Consider the following 22,270-nt stretch of genomic DNA (forward strand, 5'->3'; position numbering starts at 1 on the left):
CAGGGGTGTTTGACAGTGGCCACAGCAGAATAATCAAAATCAAAGAATTTAATGTTGGCAGGGGTAGCTTCAATTTTCAGGCATTTTACGGCTCTCGGGTTTGCCCTTCTGAAACTTAGATTTATCCCCTCTTTGCTTTGGTCTGCCAAGCCGGAACACGTTGCAGTGGCTGAAGTAGCTGTTCTGATCTGACTGTTCCCCCATAAAGAAAACATCCACATTTGTAGTTGGGGTGCAGGAGGGTAGAGGAAGGTTCTGCCTTGCGGGAATCGTCATCGACGGTATTTATTGAGCGCTTACTTGGCAGAGCATTGTATGAAGTGCTTGGGAGAGTACAGTACAACAAAGTTGGTAGTGCCCATAATGAGCTTACAGTCGAGAGGGGAAGACTGTAGAGGTGGGGCTCTGCAATGGCAGAGAAAGGGAAAGGAGAAGACAAGTAAGGGGTGTTGGAAGAGAAAGGAAAGAAGTAGAATGTTTGTATGCTTATTGTTTGAGAAGTAGTGTAGCTGAGTGGAAAGAGCATGGGCCTGGGAGCTAGAGGAGCTGGGTTCTAATTCCGACCCTGCTGCTTACCTGCTGTATGACCTTGGACAAGTCTCTTCATTTCTCTGTGCCTCACTTTCCCAAGATGGGAATTCAGTATCTATATTCCCTCCTTCTTAGATTGCGAACCCCATGTGGTACTTGATTATCGTATATCTACCCCAGTGCTTGGTACAGTGCTTGGGACAAAGTAAGTGTTTATAAATGCCACAATTAGTAATCACTTATTTTCCCAGCTGGAGGTTTCCATCTTCTAGCTTCTTGGACTCCTGGCAATCAGCAGCAGCTCCAGTGCCAGCCCAGGATGGACCATCTGGGCCTCGAGGCTGCTGTTTTGGTGGCTCTGGGCACGGAGTGGCAGATCTGGGCACCTGGGCAATGGGGCAGACACTCAAGCTGGCCCTGGAATAATAATAATAATAATTTTGGTATTTAAGTGCTTACTATGTGCAAAGCACTGTTCTAAGCTCTGGAGAGGATACAAGGTGATCAGGTTGTCCCATGTGGGGCTTACAGTCTTAATCTCCATTTTCCAGATGAGGTAACTGAGGCACAGAGAAGTGAAGTGACTTGCCCAAAGTAACACAGCTGACAAGCTGCAGAGCCGGAATTTGAGCCCATGACCCCTGATTCCAAAGCCCATGCTTTTTCCACTGAGCCACGCTGTTTCCCTAGTAGGAAGAAGATGGGCCTGGGTGGGAAACAGAGGATCTGGGTTCTAATCCCAGTTCTGCCATTTGTCTGCTATGTGACCTTGGGTGAGTCACTTAACTTCTCTGGGCCTCAGTCGCCTCATCTGGAAAATGGGGATTAATAATGCGAGTGTGAGCCCGTTGTTGGGTATGTTGCCGACCTGTACTTCCCAAGTGCTTAGTACAGTGCTCTGCATACAGTAAGTGTTCAATCAATATGATTGATTGAAGGATGTGGACTGTGTCCAACCTTGCATCTAACCTAGCACTTAGTACAGTGCCTGGAACATAGTAAGCGCTTAACAAATAACATAAAAAAGCGCGTGGGGTGGGGGGAGTGGCCCCCTCACTTCAGCTGCTCCAGCTGGCTTTGGCAGTGGCTCTGCGTTGCTCAGTGGAAGGAGCACAGGCTTTGGAGTCAGAGGTCATGGGTTCAAATTCTGGCTCCGCTGCTTGTCAGCTGTGTGACTTTGGGCAAGTCACTTAACTTCTCTGTGCCTGTTACATCATCTGTAAAATGGGGATGAAGACTGTGAGCCCCCCATGGGACAACCTGGTCACCTTGTAACCTCCCCAGTGCTTAGAACAGTGCCTTGTACATAGTAAGCATGTAATAAATGTCATCATTATTCTGGTTAATTTCTATCACCTAGCAAGAAGAACCCAGATCCGCGAGTCAGAAAACCTGGGTTCTAACCCCGCCTCAACCACCTGCTTGCTGTGTGAGCTTGGCCAAGTCATTTAATGCTCTCTCCCTCAGTGTCCTCAACTGTAGAATTGGGGGGTTCAATATTCATTCATTCATTGTCGTATTTATTGATTGCTTATTGTGTGCAGAGCACTGTACTAAGCTCTCGGAAAGTAGAATTCAGCAATAGAGACAATCCCTGCCCACACGGGCTTACAGTCTATATTTAAGTGGGAGGGAGAGCAGACCAGGAGCCCCATGTGGGACAAGAACTGAGTCCAACCTGATTATCATACATTTACCCCAGCACATAGTAAACACTCAGCAAATCCCGGAATTATTATGGTTATTTTTACTAGTCCAAACACATCTCGTAGGCACCATGAAGCCACCAAGACTTCAAACTTTCACCCCGTACCTCCTAACTCTGATCCTCTTCCAAGAGTAGGCTTTTCCCAGCAGGCCCGGAGTTTGAAGGTTGTTACCGGTTGTTACCAGACCGTAGAGAAGAAGAAGGAGACAGCCTTCAGAGGCCTTCCCTGACTAACCCTTCATTTCCCATTCCCTCCCTCCCCTCTGCATCCACTGCCACTTTGATACACATCCCAGCCCTGTGGGCATTTATGCCTCTATCTTTACACTCTGCTATTTCCCTCTCTCTGCAGTGTATTTTAATGTCCCTCTCCCCCTGTAGATGGAAAATTCACTGTGAGCAGGGAACGTGTCTACCAATGCTATTGTATTGTTTTTCCCAAGAGATTAGGCAACCACCTGGTCTAGTGGAAAGAACAAGGGCCCGGGAGTCAAGGATTTGGGTTCTTATCCTGGCTCTGCCACTTGTCTGCTGTGGGACCTTGGGCATATCATTCAGTCTATCTGTGCCTCCATTTCCTCAATTATAAAATGGGGTTTTAATACCTATTCTCCCTCCTGCTTAGATTGTGAGGCAGGGACTGTGTCCAATTTGATTAACTTGTATCTACCCCAGTGCTTAGAAGCGTGTCAGTCGGTCAGTCATATTTATTGAGCACTTACTGTGTGCAAAGCACTGTACTAAGTGCTTGACAGAGTACAATATAGCAATGAACAGATTCCCTGCCCACAGTGAGCTTACAGTCTGGAGGGGGAGACAGACATTAGTACAAATGAAGTACAGATTTACATGTATGTGTTCATTCATTCAATCATTCATTCAATCGTATTTATTGAGCGCTTTCTGTGTGCAGAGCACTGTACTAAGCACTTGGGAAGTACAGGTTGGCAACATATAGAGACAGTCCCTACCCACCAATGGGCTCACAGTCTAGAAGGGGGAGACAGACAATAAAACAAGACACGTGGACAGATATCAAGTCATCAGAATAAATAGAAATAAAGCTAGATGCACATCATTAACAAAATAAATAGAATAGTAAGTATGTACAAATAAATAGAGTGTGTGTTGTGGGGCTGGGATAGGGGATGAATAAAAGGAGCAAGTCAGGGTGACACAGAAGGGAATGTGAAAAGAGGAAACGAGGGCTTAGCCCGGAAAGGCCTCTTAGAGGAAATGTAAGCTTGTTGTGGGCAGGGAATGTGTTTGTTTATTGCTCTATTCTATCTCCCAAGTGCTTAGTACTGTGCTCTGCACACAATAGCACTCAATAAATATCATTGAATGAATGTGACTTCATTAAGACTTTGATGGAGGGAGAATAATTGTCTGTCGTACATGAGGAGGGAGGGCATTCCAGGCCAGATAGACCAGATCTAGTACAGTGAGAAGGTTGGCATCAGTGGAGTGTGTGGACAGGATTGTAGTGTGGGGGGCAGCGAGGTGAAGTAGGAGTGCTTGGCACATAGTGCTTTGCACGTAGTAAGTGCTTAACAAATGCCATTATTATTATTATTATAGTAAGTTCTTAAATACTATTGTTATTAACAACAGTATTAGTAAGGCAGTGCTCTGCCCACAGTAAGTGCTCAATAAATACTACTGATTGATTGATTGACTGGGTGGCCTGGTAATCTTGGCCAGCCACACTCACCTCAAGAGAACAGTTCTGAGTGCTGACTCCGCTATCTACAGCCAACTTAGAAATAATAATCAGACTATTTGTTAAGTGCTTGCTATGTGCCAGGCACTGTACTAAGCGCTGGGATTAATACAAGCAAATTAGGTTGGACACAGTCCCTTGTCCCATGGGGGGCTCACAGTCTCAATCCCCATTTTACAGATGAGGTAACCAAGGCACAGAGAAGCTAAGTGACTTGCTGAAGATCACAAAGCAGACAAGTGGCGGAGCCAGGATTAGAACCCAGGACCTTTGACTCCCAAGCCCGTGCTCTTATCCACTATGTCACGCTGCTTCTCTATCCCCTGGAGGCCCACACCTAGTTGGAAAAACCCTTCCTGAGGGCTACACCAAGGCAGAGTTTTCCAAGGGAGAGGTGTCAGAGAGGACAGAACCCACTTTCAGTGTGATTGCATTTAGAAGTTGATTGTTGCAGGGATGTCACTTGAATTATTTGAGGGGAATGCCCATTATAAATTAGTGCTGTCTAATCTACACCTACAGTGTGCTGAGCACTGTATGAAGCGCTTGGGAAACTACAGTGCAACAGAGATGCTAGATGCGTTCCCAGCCCAAAATGAGCTTACAGTCTAGAGGGGAAAAAGGGTTTATCGTGACTTACTCCTGAAATTTTGGCCATTCCCAATCTAAATTATCAGATCATGTTCCCACTGTGATTATTTTACTTTTTGCCCCAACTCAGTCCCTGCTTGTTCCAACCTCAAGCCAACAGGACAGTCCTGGGAATCAGAGGATCTGAGTTCTAATCCCTGCTCTGCCACTTGTCTGCTGCGTGAACTTGGGCAACTCGCTTCATTTCTCTGAGCCTCAGTGATCTCATCAGTCAGTCATTTATTGAGCACTTACTCTGCACAGAGCACTATATTATGCACTTGAACGAGTGCAATGCAACAATAAACAGACGCATTCCCTGAACAAAACAGACTTACAGTCTGGAGGGGGAGACAAACATTAATATAAATAAATTAATAATAATAATGATGGCATTTGTTAAGCACTTACTATGTGCAAAGCACTGTTCTAAGCACTGGGGAGGATGCGAGGTGATCAGGTTGTCCCACATGGGGCTCACAGTCTTAATCCCCATTTTATAGATGAGGTAACTGAGGTACAGAGACGTTAAGTGACTTGCCCAAGGTCACAAAGCAGATAAGCAGCAGAGTCGGGATTAGAATCCCTATCTTCTGACTCCCAAGCCCGTGCTCTTTCCACTAAACCACGCTGCTTCTCAAATTACACATATGGATTTAAGGGCTGTGGGGGGATGAATAGCAGCGTGGCTCAGTGGAAAGAGCCTGGGCTTTGGAGTCAGAGGTCATGGGTTCAAATTCCGACTCTGCCAATTGTCAGCTGTGTGACTTTGGGCAGGTCACTTCACTTCTCTGGGCCTCAGTTCCCTCATCTGTAAAATGGGGATTAAGACTGTGAGCCCCCCGTGGGACAACCTGGTCACCTTGTATCCTCCCCAGCGGTTAGAACAGTGCTTTGCACATAGTAAGTGCTCAACAAATGCCATTATTATTATTATTATTAAAGGGAGCAAATCAGGGCGACACAGCAGGGAGTGGGAGAAGAGGAAAGGTGGGATTATTCAGGGAAGGTCTCTTGAAGGAAATTTGCCTTCAGTAAGGCTTTGAAAGGGGGCAGAATCGTCTGTAAAATGGGGGTTAAGACTGTGAGTCCCACAAGGGACAGAGACTGTGTCCAACCTCATTTTCTTGTATCTAGTGTAGTGCTTAAAACAGTGCCTGGCACATAGTAAGTGCTTAACAAATACCATAAAAAAGGGACAGTTCCAGAGGGTGATTTGAAGCAGTCACATGGAATCAGCTCTCTAGACCCAACTACTGACTGGAGCCTTTCCCCTTGAGTTCGACAAAGCTCAGTCCAAGCAGCTGCTGTTCCGCTAATCTAATCAGGTGAGAATGGTCTTTTAAAAGTACATTGCTTTTCCAATTTGCCCTTCCCGTGCTCATTCCCTGAGGCCGGGGCCCCAAGGAAGCTTGGTCCCTGAAAGTCCAGAACAATGGGATTCTGGGGGCAGAATAGGTCTTGAGTGGATACTCGAGATCCTGGATCACCAAGATAGTATCAGATCCGAGAGGATGCAAGGTTGTTTTATCAGTCATCTGTGTCTGTGGGGTTCATATGGCCTAGCAGAGTCAGTTTTCTGGAACTCAGCTCTGCTGAATTTTACAGGGAAATCATCACCTCCCTTGAAGCAGCTGGCGAAAGCTAAACCCTCTTGCAGCATGGCAGAGGTCTGCCTTGTAATTATGGTAGTTGCTAAGTGCTTACAATGTGCCAGGCACTGTACTAAGCGCTGGGGTGGATACAAGCAAATCAGGTTGGACCCAGTCCCTGTCCCACATGGGGCTCACAGTCTTAATCCCCTTTTTACAGAACAGGTAACTGAGGCACAGAGAAGTGAAGTGACTTGCCTGAGGTCAAATAGCAGCGTGGTTTAGTGAAAAGAGCAGGGGCTTGGGAGTCAGATGTCATGGGTTCTAATCCCGGCTCAACCACCTGTCTGCTGTGTGACCTTGGGCAAGTCACTTAACTTCTCTGAGCCTCAGTTACCTCATCTGTAAAATGGAGAGTAAAACCGTGAGCTCCACGTGGGACAACCTGATCACCTTGTATCCCCCCAGCACTTAGAACAGTGCTTTGTACATAGTAAGTGCTTAACAGATGCCATCATTATTATTATTATTATAGCAGACAAGTGGTAGAGCTGAGACTAGAACCCACGTCCTTCTGATGCCCAGTCCCATTCTCTAGCCACTAGGCCACAATGCTGTGGGAGTGTTCTTGGGGAGGCCATGGGCGGGGACTAGGTTGACCAGGCTGACCGTTGCATTTTTGCTTATTGTTTTGGGATGAAAATACATCAAGGCCCCAGTTGCCAGGTCCATAACTGAAAAGCTTGGCACATTGATCATGGGTTCAAATCCTGGCTCTGCCGCTTGTCAGTTGTGTGACTTTGGACGAGCCACTTAAACTCTCTGTTCCTCAGTTACCTCATCTGTAAAATGGGGATTAAGATTGTGAGCCCCACATGGGACAAGCTGATCACCTTGTATCCTCACCAGCAGTTAGAACAGTGCTTGGCACATAGTAAGCGCTTAACAAATACCAAAATTATTATTATTATTATTATTGATCAATCAGTGGTCTTTATTGAGTGCTTATTATGTGCAGAGCTCTGTACTAAGCCCTTGGGAGAGTATGATGCAATAGAATTAGCAGAATTAACACAGAGGGGGATGAGAAACAGTGGTCTCTAGTAGAAAGAATAATAATGATAGTATTTGTTACACACTTACAATGTGCCAAGCACTATGCTATGTACTGGGGTAGATACAAAGTTATCAGCTTGGACACAGTCTCTGTCCTGCATGGAGCTCGCAATCGAGGTAGGAAGAAATATGATTTAATCCCTGTTTTACTGAGGAAGTGAAGTGGCTTGCCCAGGATCACACGGAAGACAAGTAGTGGAGCCAGGATTAGAACCCATGGGTTCAAATCCCGGCTCCACCACTTGTCAGCTGTATGACTTTGGGCAAGTCACTTAACTTCTCTGGGCCTCAGTTACCTCATCTGTAAAATGAGGATTAAGACTGTGAGCCCCCTGCGGGACAACCTGATCACCTTGTAACCTCCCCAGCACTTAGAACAGCACATAGTAAGCGCTTAATAAATACCATTATTATTATTATTATTATTAACCCAGGTCTCCTGACTCCTGGGCCCGTGCTCTTTCCCCTAGGCCATGCTACATCTAAGAGCCCAGTCTTGGGCTTCGGAGGACCTGGATTCTAATTCTAGACCTGCCAGTTATCTGTTGGGTGACCTTGGGCAAGTCACTTCACTTCTCTGTGCCTGTTTCCTCATCTGTAAAGTGGGGTATTCAATCCCTGTTCTCCCTCTTACTTAGACTGTGAGTCCCATGTTGGACTAGGACTTTGTCCAATCTGATTAACATATTTTTTACCATAGGGCTTCAGAGTAAGCGCTTAACAAATACAATAATACTAATACTATTAGAGTGGACGCAGTCCCTGCTTCACACGAGGGTCAAGGTTTAAGTAGGAGGGAGAATGGAGAATGAATCTCCATTTTACAGATGAGGCACACAAAAATGGAGTGATGATTTACCCAAGATCCCCCAGCAGGCAAGACATCCACTAATGCCGCATGATGCAGTTGTGCAGAACCCCGGCTCTCTGAGTTCAGAGGAGCTCAGCGCTGCCCTTGACAACCAGGCTCTGTCCACAGCTGGGATGGGCAGTGCCCAGCGTGGATGCCCATGCCAAGCTCTGATCACTGGAGGGAAGAATCAGTGAACAAGAAGCTTTTCAGTCCTAAACAATTGGGCTTTTTTTTTTTTTTGACTTCTCCCAGGCCCGATTTTAGCAATCTAATCCCAGTCTTTCCCTGATGCTAAAAAAAACCCCAAAAAACTCTTCATTGTTTTTCCGAGGAATCTTTTGAGTGGAACTCTTGGAGCCACATCATGGAAAATTTAGTTCCGTTGAGCCTCCTGAGAATGTTGATTTGGTTGGACACTGTGTTCCGAATTGTGCCTGTGGATCGGGTAAAACATGAAAGAAGGTGCTGTCTCCTCTGCAAGAGACGTGTGCTCTGGGCACGATGAAGTTCTTGATTGTGCGGTTGTGTGGCAATGTGTATTTGATTGTACAGAGAAGCTTTAATACATCGATCCCTTTTTCACATTTAAATTTTCACAGCTTCTAAGCAATCTCAAATTGAGAATGTAGAAGGTGATCTCTGTTGCTGAATTGTACTTTCCAAGTGCTTAGTACAGTGCTCTGCACACAGTAAGCACTCAATAAATAGGATTGAATGAATGAATATATGGGCAAATCTATATTATATTAATGACATGCATATGTCTATGATTCTGTTTATATTGATGCTATTGATACCTGTCTACTTGTTTTGATGCCTGTCTCCCCCCTTCTCGACTGCAAACCCATGGTGGGCAGGGATGGTCTCTTTTTATTGCTGGTTGTACTTTCCAAGCACTTAGTACAGTGCTTTGCACACAGTAAGTGCTCAATAAGTACGATTGAATGAGTGAATGAATCTGTTCTCTCTGTCTCTCTCTCTCTCCCTCTCTCCCTCTCTTCCCCTTCTCACCTCCAAGCAAATCTGATTATCTGGATCCTCTGGGATCAGTCTCTAGATGGCCTTTTCCCCCTCACCATACTTTGAATTTAGGATCCAAGTTCCACTTTCTTTTCTAGATTAAGTTCTGGTGAATCTGTAGCTCTTGATTAGAAAATGAGAACTTAAACTTGCTGTAGGTAAAACAAGTCTGCCACTTAGAGGTCTTTAAAACATCCTGGTTAATCAAGCCACCAATCAAGTCAAAGAAAGTTTCATGGCCTAGGAGAAAGAGCAAGAGCCTCGGAGTCAGAGGACCTTGGTTCTAATCCTGGCCCTGCCATTTGTCTGCTCTGAGACATGGGCAAATTACTTAACTTCTCTTTGCCACAGTTTCCTCATTTGTAAAATGAGGCCTGAGACTGTGAGCCCCATCTGGGACATGGACTGTATCCAACCCGACTAGCTTGTATTCACTGCAATGCTTAGTAAAGTGCCTGGCACATAGTAAGCACTTAACAAATCCCATTAAAAAATGGGATCTATTGATTGCTTTCTGTATACAAAGCACTGTACTAAGTACTTGGAGAATACACTATAACAGAGTTGGTAGACATGGTCCCTGGTCACAAGGAGGTGACAGTCTAGAGGTTATTGATAGGCTGGGATTCAGAAGAGTACTGAGGACATTGTTTTCAACTCAGGTTTCTGGGATGAAAGCACTTAGTTTCATTCATTCATTCAATCAATCGTATTTATTGAGCACTTAGTGTGTGCAGAGTATGGTACTATGTGCTTGGAAAGTACAATTCAGCAACAGACAGAGGCAATCCCTACCCCAACAATGGGCTCACCATCTAGAAGGGGGAGAGAGACAACAAAACAAGTAGTGGGTTAGTTGGTGAGAGAAGCAGCAGGAAGGCTGAAACCGAGTCAGCCATACTGCACTGGCCTGTTCAAAATAACCCATGAGAATGCAGCATGGCCTAGTAGAAAGAGCATGGGCCTGGGACTCAGAGGACCTGAGTTCAAATCCAGCCTCTGCCACTTATCTGCTGCCACTTCACTTCTCTGTACGTCAGTTACCTCATCTGTAAAATGGAGATTGACTGTGAGCCCCATGTGGAACAAGGACTGTGTCCAACCTGATTATTTTATATCTACCCCAGCACTTAGTATGATGCCTGGCACATAGTAAATGCTTAACAAATACCATTTTGAAAAAAAAGAACAGCTGGAGGAGACATTAGGTCTTACCAACTCCACATCAGAGAAACAGGATGGCCTAGTGGAAAAAGCACAGGGCTGGGAGTCAGAGAAACTGTGTTCTAATCCCATTTCTTCCACCTGCATGCTGGGTGACCTTGGGCAAGTCATTTACCTTCACTAGTTTCTTTACCTAGGAAATGGGGATGAAATACCTGTTCTCTCTAATAATAATAATAGTGGTATTTAAGTGCTACCTTGTGTCAAGTACTGTACTAAACACTGGAGTAGATACAAGATAATAAGGTCAGACAACATCCCTGTCCCAGACGGGGCTCCAAGTCTAAGTAGAAGGGAGAATGAGAATTGAAATGATGGGGAGTCCGAGGGACAACTTGTCCTGGGTGGAGACAATCAGATCGGGCATTTGGGCCCTAGCCCTTCCGAACACCCTGGCGAAATCTGTCTGTCCACTTTGCCCCAGGGTAGCCAGTGGGGAGGGGAAGGATGGCTATTGTCTGTTAGTGTGTCCCTGTTAAGAAACTGTCCTTTGTGAAAAATCATAATGGGACTCCGCCCTCACCACTCCAAAGTGGTCTGGGGTGGTTAATCACTGGTGCTTCTGGCGGCTGTTTCAATTCTCCACATTCTCCCCACCTCCCCCCTCACCCAATCTCTCTTCCTGATGCCAAATTAAAACCTGTTGGATTTTTTTTTTTCTGGATGGCTGGCTCTGCTAGTACATTTGGATTCCTGAATTTCCTTAAACCTCAGGAAATTGGGACAACGTGTGCCCTGCTCTGGGGAAAATTGAATTGCCCGAGAACATCTACTCTCCCATGAAGGAATGCGTAGGGCCATTTCTAATCCTCTTGAGATAGATGGATGAACATTCCTTTCATGGAGGGCAGGGCATTTCATTCATTCAATCATATTTATTGAGTGCTTACTGTGTGCAGAGCACTGTACTACACACTTGGAAAGTACAATTTGGCAATAAAGAGAGTCAATCTCTGCCCACACTGGGCTAGGCAGGGCCTGGGGTGCCATCCCTGTTATCTGGCAGATTCCTGATGCCTCATTTGCTCCTCTACTTTGCCTAAGCTCTGTGCTTTCCCTTTCTTCTACCTCGTCCTCACTCTCCTTCACCAGCCCCTTTCCTCGGAAGCTCACTTTCATTCATTCATTCAATCATATTTCTTAAGCACCTACTGTGTGCAGAGCACTGTACTAAGCACTTGGCACGTACAAGGTGGGGAGTAGGAGAGGAAAAAGGGGGCTCAGTCTGGGAAGGCCTCTTGGAGGAGGTGAGCTCTCAGTAGGATTTTGAAGGGAGGAAGAGAGCTAGCTCAGTGGGTGTGTGGAGGGAGGGTATTCCAGGCCAGGGGGAGAACGTGGGTCGGGGGTCGACGGTGGGACAGGTGAGAATGAGGCCCAGTGAGGAGGTTAGTGGCAGAGGAGCGGAGGGTGCGGATTGGGCTATAGAAGGAGAGAAGGGAGATGAGGTAGGAGGGGGTGAGGTGATGGAGACTCTTGAAGCCTAGAGTGAGGAGTTTTTGCTTGATGCGTAGGTTGACAGGCAGCCACTTGTGACATCAAAAGTCTGGATCCCTGCTCATAAATGGATGAGAATGATGAGCTTGCAGTCTAGAGGGGGAGACGGACATAAATAGAAGTAAATAACAGATATGTACGTAGGTGTTGTGAGGATGAATACAGGGAGTAAATCAAGGCAACACAGAAGGGAGTGGGAGAAGAGGGAAGGAGGGCTTAGAGGAAATGAGGGCTTAGGGAAGGCCTCTTAGAGGAGGAGATGTGCTTCAATAAAGCTTTGAAGGAGGGGTGAGTAATTTTCTCTATTAACATTTTAACCTAAAAGCAGACTCGATGTGGCCTGGATTTTCAATTCAGGTCGCATCAATTTGGAGCCTGGGGGTGACTTCTGGATTATTTCACCCTCCTGGGTATGGCCGAAGGTATGGCTGAAAAGATAAAACTGAGCAGTATCTTTAATTCCAAAATTGAGGGTCTCCGCCACCTGGCCTAGCCCATTTTAAACCAGTGCACCAGGCTGTTTTGATGTAGACGTTAGATCCGTTCTTAATGGATGAAAGGAATAAAAGCAAAGGTTCAGTGTTGTTGGCAGACTCAAGGCATTTGAAACATGTTAGCTGTTATCTGGTAGGATAGGGAATTTGAAACATAAAAGCTCTTTGTGGTTTCAAAAGTCCATTTCCTTATCCAGTTCATTGAAAAAAAAACAAAATTGTTCCTAAGAGAGCCTTTGAGAGCACAAACCTGTAAATGGATACACGAGGCATGCAAGCTTTTTTCAAGTTTTCTCAGCTAAAGACTTTTCCTTCCGATGGATGAAATGAGATTTCTTTGAAGATCTGAGTGACAATTGTCTATGGCCCAGTGCAAAACAAAATACCCTTTTAAAATGAGCTTGTGTTCTGTGGATCTGAACAGAACAGCTGTGTGTTGAGGTTGGGGATAATCTGGCACCCCTCGCCTTGGACTGTTTTAAGCATCTAATGTTAATTAAATTTATCTTTCCTGGCCTTTTATCCAAATCACGGCTGTCTCTGAAGCAGCATGTCCTAGTGAAAAGAGTGAGGGACTGGGAGTCAGAGGACCTGGATCCTAATCCTGACTCCCCCACTTATCTGCTGTGTGACCTTGGGGAAGTCTCTTCACGTCTCTGGGCTTCAGTTTCTTCATCTGTAAATGGTGATTCTCCCTCTCACCCACACTACTAGTCCCATGTGGAACATGAACTGTGTCTGATGCGATTATCTTGTAACATACCTCAGCACTCAGTTCATTGCTCAATACATAGTAAGTGCTGAACAAATAATAATAATAACAATGGTATTTGTTAAAAGCTGTGTTCTAAGCGCTAGGGTAAATACAAGGTAATCAGGTTGTCCCACGTGGGGTTTACAGTCCTCATCCCCATGTTACAGAGGAGGTAACTGAGGCACAGAGAAGTTTAAGAGATTTGCTCAAAGTCACACAGCTGATAAGTGGCAGAGCCGGGTTAAGAACTCACGACCTCTGACTCCCAAACCTGTGCTCTTTCCATTATTATTGCACCAGAAAATCAGAATGCTTTTGAATTTTTACAATGGGTTTATTGGGTTCCTTTGCTTTTTCAAAGTATCTGTGGTAGGTTTCAGCTGCCAATTAAAGAGGTTCTCCTGGATTGGGAAAGGAGGAAGTCTTAATTGAATGCTGGCATTCAGGTGAGCTGACAAAGGCTAGAAGCTGGGAAGACAAATTTTGGCTTAGGATGGTCAGGGCCATGGTAATTCCCCGCTCTGGGCCCAGGGATAATAGATATTTCAGGTCCTCTACATGATGGTGATGATAATTGAGTATTTGTTAAACACACACTGTGCTAAGCACTTGGGTAGGTCCAAGATAATCAGGCTGGAAACAGTCACTCCCCCATATTGGATGAATAGCAACATTATGTTTTCTAAACTGCGGCTAGTGAGCCCCATAATAATGATTTTTATGGCATTTGTAAAGTACTTAGCAACATTTTATAGACTGTGAGCTCGCTATTGGGTAGGGACCATCTCTATTATGTTACCAACTTGTACTTCCGTAGCACTTAGAAAAGTGCTCTGCACACAGTAAGCGCTCAATAAATACAATACAATGAATTAATGGTCTAGTGGAAAAAGCATGGGCCTGAAAGTCAGAGGACATGGGTTCTAATTCCAGCTGCACCACTTATCTGCTGTGTGATCTTGAGCAAGTCACTTCCCATCTCCATGCCTCAGTTATCTCATCTGAAAAATGGGGATTAAGACAATGAGCCCCATGTGAGATGGGGACTGTGTCTAACCTAATCAGGTTAGTGTATCTACCCCAGAGCTTAATACAGTGTCTGAAACATAATAACTGCTTAACAAATGTTATTTTTATTTACCTGCCAAGCACCGTTTTAAGCACTGGGATAGATTCATTAATTCATTCATTCAATCGTATTTATTGAGTGCTTACTGTGTGCACAGCACTGTACTAAATGCTTGGGAAGTACAAGTCGGCAACATATGGAGATGGTCCCTACCCAACAACGGGCGCACAGTCTAGAAGGGGGAGACAGACAACAAAAAAAAACATGTAGACAGGTGTCAAAATCATTAGAATAAATAGAATTATAGCTATATGCACATCATTAACAAAATAAATAGAATGGTAAATATGTACAAGTGAAATGGGGTTCACACTCTAGCTAGGAGAGAGTAGGATTTAATCCCCGTTTGACAAATGAGGAAACTGAGGCACAGAGAAGTGAAGCGACTTGCCCAAGGTCACACATCAGGCAAGTGGGGGATCCACTTTATCTACTAGGCCATGCTGCTTCTCTAGGAACAGGCCTTCCAAAGTCCAAGGTCTTTCCTAGACTTTCATGTCAGAGGACAGATTCATTCATTCAATAATATTTATTGAGCACTTACTGTGTTCAGAGCACTGTACTAAGCGCTTGGAAAGTACAATTCAGCAATAGAGACAATCCCTGCCCACACCAGGCTTACAGTCTAAAAGGGGGAAAGTGGGGGAGACAGACATCAAAACAAATAAACATCCATCAGTATCAATAGATGAACAACTTAAACTGAGCAGCTGACTTCTGTGCGATTTATCAGTTGAGAAGGAAACTGGGGCTTCAGAACTAGGAAAGAATATAGGCTGGATCAAGTGTAACCTGTATCCAGTAAGAAACTGCGACGAGACCTTTGAAAGCTGAAACCATGGACGTGGGAGTGACCCAACCTAACGTCCTGAGATCAGCATGGCTAATGCAGTGAACCTTTAGAAAAAGAAAAATAGATGTTCAGTTTGTTGAACTGAAATCGCCTCAGCGGGGTTCATGAACACATATCATTCTCTCAAAAGAAAAAAGTCGAGCATGTGAAGCTTGTTAGGAAGTGTGTTTGAAAGGAAGTTGGATGTAAAGGAATAAAATTGTGGTAGGTAAGTATGTCACTAAGTGTTGAGCATTGTACCAAGCGCTGGGGTAGCTACAACTAGGTTTGGGGTAACTTCTTATCTAGACCCAACTTGCTGGGTTTATTCTTCACCATTGGCTTTAAAGCATTCAATCACCTTGCCTCCTCCTACCTCATCTCACTACTCTCCTACTACAAACTAGCCCATACATTTCACTCCTCTAATGCCATTGTTCTCACTATTCCTCAATCTGTTTTGCCACCAACATCTTGCCCACGCCCTCCCTCCTCATAGCTGACCACGACTCTCCCCCTTTTCGAAGCCTTAATGAAGGCACATCTCCCCAAAGAGGCCTTTGACTAAGCCCTCTTTTCCTTTTCTTCAACTTCCTTTGGCATCACCCTGACTTGCTCCTTTTATTCATCCCCCATCCCAGCCCAACATAACTGGTAATTTATTTATATTAATGTGGGTCTCCACTTCTAGACTCACTGTGGGCAGGAGTATGTCTGTTTGTTTTATTATGCTCTCCCAAGTGCTTAATACAGTGCTCTGCACACAGTCAGTGCCCAATAAATAGAATTGACTGACTGACTGCTCTGTCTCAGGGAAACTGAGTCCCAGATCCAGGCAGCTGATACCCTAGGGCAAACCCAGGCCTGATCCAACTGTAAATTGGGGATAATAAATGCTTGGACCTTATCCCATTCACTGGGGTATTGAGAAGCACTTGAGGTTGCAAACTGAGAGCTTATTGTGTGCAAAGCACTGTACTGGAAGGCTTGGAAGAGTACAATAGAGTCAAGCTCCTGGCCCACAGGATTTGTATATTCCTCTGGGGGAAAGTGGCAGGGAAAATGAGTGGAAGATAATTTTGTTTTCATAATGCAGAAAAGAGTACAATCAATCAATTTGAGTGCTTACTAGGTGCTGTGTACTGTACAAGCTCTTGGGAGAAAACAGTAGTTAACATGATCCTGGCCCTCAGGACTTATATGTTTCTCTGGGGGAAAGGGTAAATTCTGGATGGGAGATTATTTTATTAATGAAGAATACAATCAATCAATTTATTGTGTGCAGAGCACTGTACAGAGCTCTTGGGAGAGGAAAACATAACCGAGCCGGTAATAATAATGATAGCATTTATTAAGCACTTACTATGTGCAAAGCACTGTTCTAAGCGCTGGGGAGGATACAAGGTGATCAGGTTGTCCCACGGGGAGCTCACAGTCTTCATCCCCATTTTACAGGTGAGGTAACTGAGGCCCAGAGAAGTAAAGTGACTTGCCCAAAGTCACACAGCTGACAATTGGCCGAGCTGGGGTTTGAACCCATGACCTCTGACTCCAAAGCCCGGGCTCTTTCCACTGAGCCACATTCCCTACCCATAATGAATTTATAATCTAGAGGGGGAGACAGTCATTAGTAGAAATAAATTATGGATATGTACGAAAGTGCTTTGGACGCAAAACTGAAAGGAGGTGGCATCAAAGGCTGACCTCCCGGAAAAGAGCTTCATCTGAGGGAAAAGCAAGAATCCAAAACCCAAATATTCGTCCATCCCCACTCCCATCTCCATCCCCCACTGTCCCTCCAGGGTGTTTGATGGGCTACCAGTCTCAGCTAGGGGAGGGAAAGTCAAGCAGAGGCCTTACCCATTCCATTCCTAGCTTGGGCAATGACTAGCGAGTGGAAGGCAATCTGCTACAAGTCAAAATTCACCTGTGCAGGGCAGCAGTGGCATGGGAGAGAGTTGAGGGCAGGAGACTCAAGTTTCCTGTGTGGAAGAAAGCAATGGTAAACCACTTCCATATTTTTACCAAGAAAACTCTATGGATATACTACCAGAACTTTTGCAAATGGAGGTGGAGCGTTCTGGAAAAGATGTTTTCATGGAGTCACTATGGGTCAGAGACAACTTGACAGCATAAGGCCAGACCGGGCTGGGTAAAGAGATCTCTGCCGGGTGGGGTTGCTGTGAGGAACTTTATTCATTAATAACTGCCCTTAGAAGAAATCAAGCAACGGCATCTACCCAGTGCCTACTGTGTGCAGAACACGGTACGAAGTACTTGGGAAAGTACAATCCAGCAGAGTTGGTAGACATGATCCCTGCCTTCAAGGATCTTACAGTCTAGAGGAGGAGACAGGAAAAGGGCTTTCAGGGTGCTTGCACTTTTTCATATGTATATATACAGAGAAGCAGTGTGACTAGAGAAACAGCATGGCTCAGTGGAAATAGCACAGGCTTGGGAGTCAGAGGTCATGGGTTCAAATCCCAGCTTTGCCACTTGTCAGCTGTGAGACTTTGGGCAAGTCTCTTAACTTCTCTGGGCCTCAGTTACCTCATCTGTAAAATGAAGACTGTGAGCCCCACGTGGGATAATCCAATCACCCTGTATCCTCCCCAGCGCTTAGAACAGTGCTTTGCACATAGTAAGCACTTAACAAATGTCATTATTATTATTGTGTGCGCTGCACATAGTAAGCGCTCAATAAATACGATTGATGATGATGATATACTATGTATATATATAATATATATATATAAATAAGAGTATTGAGGAACAGGTCCAAGTTCATAGGACACAGCACACGTGTCAAAACTCCAGGGGAATCTAACCCCAGGGGTGGTCAGGATCCCGGGGGATTTGCAAAGGCCAAAGAAGCAGCGTGGCCTAGTGGGTAGCGCATGGTCCTGGGAGTCTGAAGGACCTGAGTTCTAGTTCCTCTCCGCCACTTGCCTGTTGTGTGACCCTAGGCAAGACACTTACCTTCTCCATGCCTCACTGCCTTCATCTGTTAAATGGGGATTAAGATGGTGAGCTCCATGTAGAACAGAGACTGTGACAAGCAGCGTGGCTCAGTGGAAAGAGCCCCGGCTTTGGAGTCAGAGGTCATGGGTTTAAACCCTGGCTCTGCCAATTGCCAGCTGTGTGACTTTGGGAAAGTCACTTTACTTCTCTGTGCCTCAGTTACCTCATCCGTAAAATGAGGATTAAGACTGTGAGCCCCCCATGGGACAACCTGATCACCTTGTAACCTCCCCAGCGCTTAGAACAGTGCTTTGCACATAGGAAGCACTTAATAAATGCCATTATTACTTCTAGACTGTGAGCACGCTGTTGGGTAGGGACCGTCTCTATATGTTGCCAACTTGTACTTCCCAAGCGCTTAGTACAGAGCTCTGCACACAGCATGTGCACAATAAATATGATTGATTAATAAATATGATGATTAATTTGCTTGTATCTGACCCAGTGCTTAGAACAGTGCTTGGCACATTATCAGTGCTTAACAAATACTATATATACATATATATATGTATATATAGTATTTGTTAGTTATAGCATATAATACTATATACATATATATAATATATATAAATATAATACTATATACATATATATGTATAACTATATATGTATATAGTATTATATGCTATAACTAACAAATACATATATACATACATATATATATATACATGCTATACATATATATATACATACTATACATATATATATATAGTATTAAGCACTATAATGTGCCAAGCACTGTTCTAAGCACTGGGGCAGATACAAGCAAATTAAACTGGACACAGTCTCTATTCTTCATGGAGCTCACCATCTTAATCCCCATTTAACAGATGAAGGCAGTGAGGCATGGAGAAGTTAAGTGTCTTGCCTAGGGTCACACAACAGGCAAGTGGCGGAGAGGAACTAGAACTCAGGTCCTTCAGACTCCCAGGACAATGTGCTACCCACTAGACCACACTGCTTCTTTGCCCTTTGCAAATCCCCCGGGCTCCTGACCACCCCTGCGATTAGATTCCCCTAGAGTTTTGACACGTGTGCTGTGTCCTATGAACTTGGACCTGTTCCGCAAAACTCTTATTTATTCTTTAGACTTTCTGGAAGCTGTTGGCCATGGACTTGATGCCATCTACTGGTTGAGCTCCGGACCCACTGCAAACTGGTTGTTTTTTTTTTACGAAATTTAAACTCTCCCCATGTGTTGAGCACTAGTTCTAAATACATCCAGTCAGACATGGTCTCTATCCCACATTCATTCATTCAGTCGTATTTATTGAGAGCTTACTGTGGGCAGAGCACCGTACCAAGCGTGGGGCTCACAGCCTAAGGAGAAGGGAGAACAGGAATTGAATTCCCATTTTGGAGTTGAGGAAAAAGGCACAGAGGAGTTAAGTGGCTTGCCTAAGGTCACCCAGCAGAGCGGGGATTAGAACCCAGGTTCTCTGGCTCCTAGGCTTCTGCTTTATCATTCATTCATTCATCATATTTATTGAGCGCTTACCATGTGCAGAGCATTGTACTAAGCACTTGGAAAGTACAAGTCGGCAACATATAGAGCCCGTTGTTGGGTAGGGATCATCTCTATATGTTGCCGACTCGTACTTCCCAAGTGCTTAGTCCAGTGTTGTGCACACAGTAAACGCTCAATAAATACGATTGAATGAATGAATGAATATAGAGACGGTCCCTACCCAACAACGGGCTCACAATCTAGAAGGCCACACGAGGCCTAGCCACTAGTCCATGCTACTTCCCTTGGTTTGGCATAGTTTGGGCTCTTGCTCAGTCTCTCATGGAATGCATAAATCTTTACTGTGCATGTATTGTGTGTACTGTGCTGAGATGGAGGAACATGGAGAACTTAATGAGGGTCTGAATCTGACCTCGTAGTGTAAGCCTGCTGTTCTGTATTGAACTAAAGAAAGACAGTGTGGTGCAGTGGAAAGAGCAATCAATCAATCGTATTTATTGAGCACTTACTGTGTGCAGAGCACTGTACTAAGTGCTTGGGGAGTACAAGTTGGCAACATATAGAGACAGTCCCTACCCAACAGTGGGCTCACAGTCTAAAAAGGGGAGACAGAGAACAAAACCAAACATACTAACAAAATAAAATAAATAGAATAGATATGTACAAGTAAAATAAATAAATAAATAAATAGAGTAATAAATATGTACAAACATATACAGGTGCTGTGGGGAAGGGAAGAGGTAAGATGGGGGGATGGAGAGGGGGATGAGGGGGAGAGGAAGGAAGGGGCTCAGTCTGGGAAGGCCTCCTGGAGGAGGTGAGCTCTCAGTAGGGCCTTGAAGGGAGGAAGAGAGCTAGCTTGGCGGATGGGCAGAGGGAGGGCATTCCAGGCCCGAGGGATGACGTGGGCCGGGGGTCGATGGCGGGAACGAGGTACGGTGAGGAGATTAGCTGCAGAGGAGCGGAGGGTGCGGGCTGGGCTGTAAAAGGAGAGAAGGGAGGGGAGGTAGGAGGGGGCGAGGTGATGGAGAGCCTTGAAGCCCAGGGTGAGGAGTTTCTGCCTGATGCGCAGATTGATTGGTAGCCACTGGAGATTTTTGAGGAGGGGAGTAACATGCCCAGAGAGTTTCTGGACAAAGACAATCTGGGCAGCAGCATGAAGTATGGTTTGAAGTGGGGAGAGACACGAGGATGGGAGATCAGAGAGAAGGCTGGTGCAGTAGTCAGCACAGATCAGGGCACACGGGAGAGTACAGTATAGCAATAAGTACTTATATAACATAGTAAGTGCTTAAATACTATTAAAAAATCCAGGGTATCCAGGTAGATTTGAGGGTCATCTGCTTCAAATTGCTACTAAAGTCACAACTCCTCCATGAGGCCTTTCCTGAGTATTTCCTTATTTCCTCACCGCATTCAGCCTCCCCCTCATTCATTCATTCATTTAATTGTATTTATTGAGCACTTACTGTGTGCAATTCACCTTACTAAGCACTTGGGAGAGTACAATGAACAACAGAGAGCTCACTATTTGATAATCACCTCACAGCCCTTATGAACATAACTCTAAACTGTAAGCTCCTTATGGGCAGCGAACAAGTGTCTGCTGATTCTGTTGTACGCTCCCAAACATTTAGTACAGTGCTCTGCACATGGTAAGCTCTCAATAAATACCACTGATTGATAGCATTGCACCTTTCCACTTCCACTACTTGTGTTTTACTGTACACCTCGCCCACTGAGCATATGCCAATTTACCAACTAGAATTTTAGTGTCTGTCCCCGCCTTGTGCACTGTAAGTTCCCTCCTATCTACCAGCTCTTTTGTGTTACAACTCCATTGTTTTACACCAAGTGCTTGGTATTGTTGTCTGCACACAGTAAGTCCTTGGTAATAGGAACGATTGATTAAGCATTCAATAAATGCCATCCTTCTAGACTGTGAGCCCACTGTTGGGTAGGGACCATCTCTATATGTTGCCAACTTGTACTTCCCAAGCACTTAGTACAGTGCTCTGCACACAGTAAACAATAAATACAATTGAATGAATGAATGATTGATTGATAGAGGTGGTATGCAAAGCCTTGAGCAAAGAAGGGGTCCCTGATTTGGGCCTTAATAACCCCTGTATCCTGGGGTCCGAAGGATAAACTGAGATAGGGGCAGCATGGCCTATTGGAAAGAGCCCAGGCTTGGGAGTCAGAGGTACTGGGCTCAATTCCCAACCCGCCACTTGTCTGCTGTGTGACCTTGGGCAAGAACTTCTCTGTACCTCAGTTCCCTCATCTACAGAATGGGGATTCAATACCTGTTCTCCCTCCTACTTAGTTTTTGAGCCCCATGTGGGGTCTGTTTATCTCCAATATACCCCAGCACCCTGTGCAGGGCTTGGCACATAGTAAGCTTATCATCATTGTGCAAATCCTGAGGAAATTTTGAAGTCAGTGCAAATTCAAATCATTCATTCAATCGTATTTATTGAGTGCTTACTGTGTGCAGAGCACTATACTAAGCACTTGGGAAGAACAAGTTGGCAACATATAGAGACGGGCCCTACCCAACAGTGGGCTCACAGTCTTGAAGTGGGAGACAGACAACAAAACAAAACATATTAACAAAATAAAATAAATAGAATAGTAAATGTGTACAAGTAAAATAAATAGAGTAGTAAATACATACA

At 44.9% G+C, this 22,270-nt stretch overlaps 1 protein-coding gene across 1 annotated transcript in view; it reads left to right on the forward strand.

Annotated features, from left to right (window-relative positions):
- The window catches only part of PPFIBP2 (PPFIA binding protein 2), a 155,832-nt gene that overhangs the window by 10,956 nt on the left and 122,606 nt on the right, over positions 1-22,270 (forward strand). The gene's annotated exons all lie outside the window — the stretch shown is intronic.

The sequence above is a fragment of the Tachyglossus aculeatus genome, chromosome 22 (genome assembly GCF_015852505.1).
Source record: "Tachyglossus aculeatus isolate mTacAcu1 chromosome 22, mTacAcu1.pri, whole genome shotgun sequence".
Lineage (NCBI taxonomy): Eukaryota > Metazoa > Chordata > Mammalia > Monotremata > Tachyglossidae > Tachyglossus > Tachyglossus aculeatus.